The sequence below is a fragment of the Canis lupus genome, chromosome 2 (genome assembly GCF_048164855.1).
Source record: "Canis lupus baileyi chromosome 2, mCanLup2.hap1, whole genome shotgun sequence".
In the NCBI taxonomy this organism is placed as follows: Eukaryota; Metazoa; Chordata; class Mammalia; order Carnivora; family Canidae; genus Canis; species Canis lupus.
This window is the reverse complement of record NC_132839.1, coordinates 28802152-28811703: the sequence shown is the minus strand read 5'-3', so window position 1 is coordinate 28811703 and position 9552 is coordinate 28802152. Positions and strand designations below refer to the sequence as shown.

General features: G+C 48.0%; 1 non-coding gene across 1 annotated transcript; it reads left to right on the top strand.

Moving 5' to 3' along the window:
* The first annotated feature begins 9163 nt into the window (after positions 1-9163).
* LOC140624107 (U6 spliceosomal RNA) lies at positions 9164-9267 on the top strand. Its single transcript, XR_012023633.1, has one exon. It is a non-coding gene; the product is annotated as a U6 spliceosomal RNA (small nuclear RNA).
* The last annotated feature ends 285 nt before the right edge of the window (positions 9268-9552 follow it).

The window sequence follows — 9552 nt, the reverse complement described above, 5'->3', positions numbered from 1 at the left end:
ATGAGACCTGATCAATAAGTATCGAAAGACCAGAGAGTCCTGCTCTCCATGTTCCAGAGTTGTTTGCTCTTTCCTGACCCATTTCTACTGTTAAGAAAGGTACAGACCAATGGGGAGGAGGAAAAAAGGTATCAGTATCTAAACTTTCCCCATCCTGCTTAAAACTGGGCCCACCTGGAATGCATGGGTGACTCAGTCGGTGAAGCGTCTGCCTTCAGTTCAGGTCATAATCCCGGGGTCCTGGGATTGAGCCCCACATGGGACTCCCTGCTTAGCAGAGGAGTCTGCTTCTCGCTCTCCCTCCCCCACCTCATGCTCTCTTTCTCAAGATCTAAAAAAAAAAAAAAAAAAAAAAAAATTGGATCCAGGTAAAGGCATTGTCAGTAAGGCTGAGAAACAATGAGCTTGTGTTACCTTGGAAGCTTTAAAAAAAATGTAATAAAGAAAAAAATATTCTCCAAGCTCTATCCAAGTTTCCTAGATTGAAAACTATGGTATTTTTACCTGATAACATCTGCTCTCCAGTGAGAGCTCAAGCCCAAAGATGCAAAACATTAGCATAAACATGGCTCCTCTTGCTGTTTGAAGAGTTAATGCTGCTTCCTACATATTTTTGGTTTAGCTGTTTTGAAATTGTGATTTCTTCAGCTATTAAAAAAGAAGAGCAGTGAGACTACCTTGGTTGTATTTGATTATTTTCATTCTGTAATTTGCTAAAGTTTTCCATAGAATTTCTATGCTTCAGTTTATTCATCTATTTAGAAAAATACAACCATCGTACTTTGTAAGTATTTGAGTTTTATTTGAGCTTTTAAAGGAGAAGGCAACAGTATTAGAAGTACTTGAGGGGAAAGAAATTTCCAGGATTTTCTTACTAAGATAATCAGTAATCCAGCCTCATCCTGCAGTGCACAGAAAGAGAGCCAAAGCAGCACGGCTTTCAGAAGCTGCATGCGGCTGAGGTGCAATAAAAGGAGTGTCATTTTTTTCTTAAAAAGTTGCTATAAGAACCATTTCTCACTCTCAGTTTCAGTATTTCATATTCCATTCACAGGTGATAGAAACTTTTATTCAACTTAACTGTTCTATTACTAAGTAAGATGGATGCCCCTTTAATACTCTTTTCAGAACTTTATTGCCACACTAAACTTTATTTCTATCACTCTTACATCCTTTGATTTAAAAAACATTCCCCTCAAAAGGAACTATATTGGCTATGTTTTAATAAAGCTGTGTCAACACTGCCTCCTGGTGGCATATTTCCTATTTTGATTTTTTTTTTTTTTTTTTGACATTCAGCCCTTTCACCAAGTGCATTCGCTTTATTCCCAGAAATCTTGTTCAATAAAAGGAAGCCTCACTTAATACATAGGAGTTTCTCCAAGGTAAGTAAACATTCTCACCGGTAAAGGTATTTTTATATAATCAGCCAGAAGGACCCTAGAGATCAGGAGTCCAAACTCTCCCTTTTAAGGCTAAGATTCCTAAGGCAGGGTGCCAAGTCAGAAAGGGCTTCTTGTTTGTCCTAGACTGCCAAGAAAGATGGCTTTAGCTTGGACTCTGGGTAGAAGGAGAGGGGGACCGGGACGTAGGTTCACAAAACCAGGAAGTTCATCCTCCAGTCAGAAAATTGACATCTTTGCATTACTCAGAGTAGGTGCGAACTCACTGAACACATGGTTGGCACCTTATGGCCCACACTTCTCTGCACTGTAGCAAAGTGGGAAAGAAGCCATGGGAACACAGACCCACTGGAGACAGAACTGGGCCAGCAAGAAACCAAAGCTCCAGTTTCCAAATCATCCAGAGGGGGGCAGCAGGTGGCCGGCGGGGAAGGCCAGAGGAGCTCGAGTTTGCTTTGAGGTTAAGCGAGCTCATCGGAAGGGGCTAACGTCCAAGGCCGAAAAATCTGTAGCCCTCCTTTCTGTTTTGGTCATTTTTCTTCCTAAGATGCATGGACCTCTGAGTCCTATCCAGGACAACTCACCGGGCAAACAAAGCCTTATAAGCACCCATTTGCCCCAGAGATCTTCCTTTTTCCCTGCTTTGAGCGCCTAGCTCCCCTGAGAGCATCACCCAGACGGTTTTCCCAAATAGCCTCCTGTTAATCAATGCCTTCCCCTCGCCCCGTGTGGCCCCCACCATGGGTTACCTGCCAGGTAACAACCCTAGTTCTTACCCAGGAAGGGAGGAGGAAGGCAGTTTGAAGAGAGAAAACCAGGAGAGGCCTACCAACCGCTTGAGGAGTAGCACGTGTGACAGTTCCGCTCGACACAGAGACAGCAAGGCCTAGGATGTCTAAACATCGTCAGGAACAACTTTATGTTCGTGTGTGAGTGGAAAATCTGACCGGCAGCCAAACAGGAAGACTTCTCACAGATGGTGACGCAAGGGGAGGGTCACTTGGTGAAAACTGGTGGGAGTGTGGGCGGAGGAAGGAATAGATAGAAAACGCCTCCGGTTTCTGAGCAGCTGGAGGCTGCTCTATGGGCCTTGGGTGGGTGAAAAAATCAAAGGGATGGAAAGTGAGAGACAGATGCCACCGTTCGTACTGCTGTGAGCTGTAGAAATAATGCCAGTTGGAGTACAGCAGAGCAAACAGGTTAATTTACACGCCACCAAATCAGAGGCAGGATAATTTTAACACATGGCTTGACTGACGTGTTTGTAAAAGTCCATATGTAAATTTTTGCGAGGAGTTTTCAAAGGGAAACATTTAGTTTATTTTTAACAAAAATTTAATTCCCCAAATGCCTATGGTATTTTTAGTCATCGCGTACATGCAAACTGTAAATGTACCATTTTTAAATTATTCCTGTTTATTCCTTCACACAGGTTCAGTGAGACCGCTCCTTGGCCTCATTTTGTGGTTATTTGTTCCGATTTACTCTACGGCCTTGAAAGGAAAAAGCTGAGTATCTCTGAAAATAGTTCAGACTTTTCCCCCAATTCACCCTGGCCATTCTTCCAATTATTCTGACTTAATGAGATTTTCCTGTTCTTTGGAAAGGTTAATGTCTCAACATATGAATTTGCTTAGTGGAATTCAGCCGTTTCCCCAAAACACTGGCTCAATGTAGCAGAAAAAGCAATGAATAAATTTAGAATCAGGAATTCGGGGTACAAGGCTTGCTCTCCCCCAACCGCGCTGTACAACACTGAATAAATCACCTCGCTTCTCTGACCTTCAATTTTCTCACCCATACGATGACAAACCTCTAATACCTTGCTGAAAAAAACTCCACAATTTTCTGTTTCTAATTTGATGGTATAGATAAGCAATAGCCTCCTCGTTGTGAACAAATATTTACCGAGTGCCACTTGGTGGTATGTTTCCAGCAGACTTAACTGTTAATTAATTATTCCCCTGACTACTCAGACAGCAGAAGAAAACAAATAACACTGTTCAGAAGGTAGGGGAAATGTTATTAGCCTAGAGTCTGTCTGGCAGTGGGAAATGAAAAATGTCATTCCTTCCCATAGGTACTGCTTCGTAGGGAGATTTGAGTCTGTGGTTTTTCATATTATGAACTGCTTCTGTTTTCAGGACTCGGAGTTCTGTGTAGCTTTGTGTAAGCTGTGGAAGTCGTAGAAACCATCAAGTCAGTAATTCTTGTTTGGGGTTTTTCATCTACCTGGGAAGGGAGAGAACCGCCTTCTCACATTTTATAAGGTGGTGGAGGGTGGGAACTAGAAGGCTCAGAACTTTTTCCTTCTTCTGCAAAGCCGTTTCCAGAATCTTAACGGCTCCCAGATTTAGATCTCCAGACTGGACCATCCCCAAGAACTTGTGTTGACATCGGTCTGACCATTAGATACAAGCCAGCCCCTGGACCTCGGGCCCTGAGCCCCTACTGGTGGTCGTCCAAGCAGAGTTGCCCTAAATATGGGCCTGTTCACCAGAAATGCCTTCCTCAAGATTTTCTAAGTCCCTATCTAGTGGCTAAGACTGGTCAGGACAAGCTGAACCATCTAGAAGAGGTGCCCCGAGCCTGGACAGGGTCAGCATGGGACCTGGTCCCTATCTCTTCCCTTCTGGGTGCCCAATGGCCCTCCATACCGAGTTCCTATGGCTCCCCCTTCCACCCCCTCCTGGAGTAACCCAATGCCCCAAGGATCCCTGAGACTCTTTTTTGGCCCCAGTTCCTGCAGGGGCACCCGGGGATGGGATGGACAGTGTTAATGTCCCAAAATCAAGAGAGATGAGGTGTCCAGTCTAGTACCAACCCTGATTTTGTATGACTCATGTTAGACACAGGACAGGTTCAGGGCCACCAAAGATCTCAGTCAGCCCTTGACTTGAGCAGCCTACAGGGGCCCCGAAATGGCTCTCAACTGTTGGGGTTTCCACTTCAGCGCTACCCACAGTCCACAGCAGTCCAGAGCAGCAGGGGTGGCACTGGGTGTTCTTCGCCCTGTGCATCCTTCCCCAGACATCGCCACTTCCTACCACCCCCCCAACAATACCACCCCACCCCACCCCTCCACAGGTTCTGCCACAGTGTCAGGCCTCCTCTAGGAGTGACCATGCCTCTCCTCTGAGGGTTTTCCAAACATTGTTCCACAATGTCAACAGGGTATTCCCATCGATGTCCTCTGGCCTCTTATGGACAGGGCACTGTCCTAGTCTCCCAATTTAGGATTAAGGCATGCCAGACGAGGGATGGGCATTCCTTGAGTGAATGGAACCTTTCTTCCAGCTGGGCCTACTGGTGCATGAGTGTTGAAAGCAGGAACTTAGTCAACACAGTCAATCACATCCTAGGAAGGCACTCTTTATGGCCTAACAACATGATCGGAAGATGCACTCCTCTACATATACACTTTAGAATTCCCAGGGGTACATTTATCATGAAATGAATTATCATTCATATATTACCACATATTCTGGGTAAGACATGCCCTTGTGGTCATTCAAAAAGCACAGAAGTCACCTCTGTGAGTGCGAAAGCCAGTAGCCCCAGGCTGCACTATGGATGATGTAGCATCAGGAAGACCCATGTAATTAGCATTAGTTAAGGAAATCGTATTAGGCAACAGCAGACACAAGATCTATATTGTGTCAATACAAACAGTTTCCAAAGAACCACGGCATTGAGAGCAGCAATAGCATACTATCTGTTGACTATCTTTTGCTCTTGGTGGAAAATATGAAAGGTGGCACGTTTGACAATATTGAACGGGAAGAGCTGGTTCCTGTTCCTCAACAGGAAGAAATGGTAATCTTCACGTACACTGGTGAGACAAGGAGCAAATACAGAAGTACCTCTTTTCAACTCACTATTCTAAATCACATGGCCAATCACCAAACCTCAAATAAGTTTATGAATTTTTAAACACATTTTATATCAAATACATTGTTCACATCAAATTGCTTATATAGACAGCAATTTGTGTTCCATAAGAATATTTCCCAGAGCCCCCACACCCTAGGGGCAGCCCAGCTTACTGTGGAGACAAAGCCCTGTTCTCCCTTCGTCCACCTAAACTTGCTCCTGCCACACCATCTTCCATCATAGTATATGGTGGCTCCAATCTCCCAGTTGCTCAAGCCAAAATCTTGGGAGTCATCCTTCACTCCTCTCTTTCTCTAACATTCACTTTCAATCCATGAACAAAATCTGGCACATCTACCCTAAAATATATCCAAAATCTGACTGCTTTTCACGTCCTTCCTCCCATTGTCTCCCTGGACCAAGCCACCATCATCTCTTACCTACACTATCACACAAACATCTCCCGCAGTCTCCCTGCTTCCTCAGATCTATTCTGCATGGAGTATCCTGGGTGATGCTTTTTTTCTTTCTTTCTTTTTTTTTTTTTTTGGTAAAGATTTTTATTTATTTATTTGAGAGACTGAGAGCATGAGTTGGGGGAGAGGCAAAGGGAGAGGGACAAGCGGACTGCCTGTTGAGCACAGGGTTCCACACAGGGCTCCATGCCAGGCTCAGTCCTAGGACCCTGAGATCATGACCTGAGTCAAAGTCAGATGCTTAACCAACGGAGACACCCAGGTGCCCCCGGGTGATGCTTTTAAAAACTAAGCAGATCATCTCCCTCCTCAACTCAAAACCTTCTGAATGCTTCCTGTCATAGACACTGAGTTACTTGTTTTGCTCCCTGCTGTAGTTCCAGGACCTATAAGGGGATGTGGCACATATAGGGGGCTCAACAAATATGTATTGAGTGATTATGTGGGAAAGTGTATAAAAAGATGCTGCTTCTATAGAAACACAAAGAATGACTAGAAACCTAGGGTAGAATGAGAGTGAAGCATGTCAAACGAAGGAAAGAAAAGCTTTTGTAAAAAAAGTGGATTGTGCAGCTCTGTTGCTCTCACCAAGGATCCCAACAGCAGTCTCCAGGGCTGGGGGGGTGATATAGGGGGATTCATTATACCATTCTTTTTACTTTTCATTCTGGAATTTTTCCTAAATAAATAAATAAATAAATAAATAAATAAATAAAAATGCAAAAATCTTGGGGCCAAGGAGTTAATATATATGTATGAAGGAGCTTGTTTAAAACTTACGGTGAATGGGGGCGGGGGGTGGTGCACCTGGGTGGCTCAGACGGTTTAACACCTGCCTTGGGCTCAGGTCATGATCCGGGGATCCCAGAATCAAGCCCTATGTTGAGCTCCCTGCTCAGTGGGGAGCTTGCTTCTCCCTCTCCTTCTGCTGCTCCCCCTTCTTGTGCTTGCTCTCTCTGTGTCAAATAAATCAATGACATCTTTAAAAAAAAAAAAAAAGTCGGGGGAGGGATGCCTGGTGGCTCAGCAGTTTGGCGCCAGCATTCAGCCCAGGGCATGATCCTGGAGACCCTGCCTGGAGCCTGCTTCTCCCTCTGCCCGTGTGTCTGCCTCTCTCTCTGTGTGTCTCTTGTGAGTAAATAAATAAAATCTTAATAATAATAATAATAATAATAATAATAATAATAATAAAAAGATTAATGGTGGGATCTGGAGTAAATCGGAGACCGCAGACTCTGCACAAGGACATTCAAATCCAGTTTCTGTCCCCCCCCCCCAAACCCTGTTGGTATCTAAATAAAATGAGCCTGAATTCAGCCAATTCGTGACCCTTGGGTGGCACAGGCTAAGTCATAGATCCTAAACAATCCATTCACTCAATTCTGGAAGCGTTTACAGGGAAATCCTCAATCATCTAGAAGCCCAAGCACACTGAAGAACCCGGCTTCTCCCAGGACCTCACTTCCACCCCAGCTGCCGGCTGCGGCGGCTCTACCTGAGGCCGTAGAACAGAGCTCCCAAGTGGCAAGTGCTCCCCGACGTGACGGTCGCCCCAGCACGAGCCACGTTAGGAGCGGGAACTCTGGAGACGCGTCAGGCGTCCTCCTCCCTGGGCGAGAGCGGGGCGGAGCGGCCCCGGGAAGCCCCGCCGCACAGGTGCACGGAGCCGCCAGGGGACGCGCCCCGACTCCCTGGGCCAGGAGGCCGGTTCCGGGGCCCCCGCGCGCCCCGCCCTTCGCCTGGCCGCTCACCTGGGTCCCTGACCGCAGCCTCCCGCAAGGTGGCCGCACAGGTGAGCGCTTCGCCGCCGCGCCAGCCGCACGTGTGCGCACCTGCGGGACCGGGCGGCCGCACCTGCGGGACTGGGCGGCGGGGAGCGCTGGCGTGACCTCAACCACCCCCTCCCCTTCCCGGCCCGCCCCGGCCCCCGGTCGCCCAAACACCCCCCCCCGGGGCCCTCCACCCCGGCCCGCACCCCGCGCACGCCTCGCACCGGAGCCGCCCGCCCCCGCCAGCCTCACGCACGGCCAGAGCAGCCCCCACCCCCCCCGCCCGGGTCTGTCCGGAGCCGACACCTTGCCCGCCCGGGTCTGTCCAGGATCTCCAACACCTTGCCTGTCCTTGCATTTGCAATCCACCAGCGCCTCCGTAACTTCACTTGGCTTTTCTTTTTTTTTTTTTTTAATTTTTTAAAATTTTTATTTATTTATTCATAGAGACACAGAGACAGTGAGGGGCAGAGACACAGGCAGAGGGAGAAGCAGGTGGAGCGGGGAGCCCCCCGCGGGACTCGATCCCCGACCCGGGTCCCGCCCTGGGCCTCTGTCTGCGGCCCAGGCGCCCCTCATTTGCTTTACTTGGGGTCTTGCAACCTTTACCAAGTATTAGGGTCACCTGGGGAGACGCGGCTGGGGCTGAGGAGCCCCGTGCTGGCGACACCGCAGCAGCGGGCAGGACGCCACCTGCAGCCGCGAGCGCCCCCCGCGTCCCGAGGAGCCTCCCCGCGGAGGGCATGGGGCGCCGGCTCCGCGGGCTCTGCTCGCCCCAGGCCTCCTGAAACGCCGGCCTTGCACCCCCCGCAACACACACACACGCTCAGGGAGACTGGAAGGGTGCAAGAAAGAGCCGTTGCTCTGCGCACCCGTTCACATCTATGGGCAATGCTCTTACCAAATGCATGCCACTGGGGAAAGCTATAAATATAGAATAAAAATTAATTTATATGGGGTATTTGGGTGGCTCAGTGGTTGAGCCGCCTGCCTTTGGCTCTGGCCGTGATCCCGAGATCTTGGGATCAAGTTCCGAACCAGGCTCCTCGCAGGGAGCCTGCTTCTTCCTCTGCCTGTGTCTCTGTGTATCTCTCTGTATGTTTCTCATTAATAAATAAATAAAATCTTAAAAAAAAAGAATTAATTTATCTGATGGCATAGTGGCTGAGACTCTAGTTGCAAGTAACAGAAATCTCCTTGAGCTATAGCAGTGGAATGGTTGTGAGTTTCTGGTGGAGAGCTCACCCTGGCCCTCAAATTGGCAGAATGATGCAGGGATCACAGCAGGGTTAGTGCTGTATTTAGAAAAGTTGTGGGGGGGGGGGGGGGGTTCACCTGGGTGACACAATCGGTTAAGCAGCTGACTTTTGGGCTCAGCGCAGGCCATCGTCTTGGGGTGGCAGGACTAAGCCCTGAATCCGCCTCCTCGTTCAGCAGGGAGTCTGCTCGAGGACTCTCCCATCCGACTGCCCCTTCCCCTGTTCTCTCTCTCTCTAACACAAATAAAGGAGTCGTAAAGAAAAAGAAAAATTAGGAGGGGAACCTGGCTTGTTCAGTCAGTGGAACATGCAACTCTTGATCTTGAAGTTGTGGGTTCGAGTCCCACATTGGCCTTAAAGATTACTTAAAAAATGAAATCTTAGTGCTCGCTTCACCAGCATATATACTAAAATTGGAACGATACAGAGATTAGCATGGCCCCCACGCAAGGATGACACACAAATTCGTGAAGCGTCCCATATTTTTGGAATATAAGAAACAGTGAAAGGGATTATAAGAGAAAGGAGAGGAACTGAGTGGGAAAAATTAGAGACAGAGACAAACCATGGGAGACACCTAACTCTGGGAAACAAAGGGTTGTGGAAGGGGAAGCAGGTGGGGGGATGGGTAACTGGGTGACAGGCACTGAGGGGAGCACTTGATGGGATGAGCACTGGGTGTTATATGTTGGCAAATTAAATTTAAATTTAAAAATGAGGGCATCCCCAGGGGCTCAGCGGTTTAGCACCGCCTCCAACCCAGGGCATGATC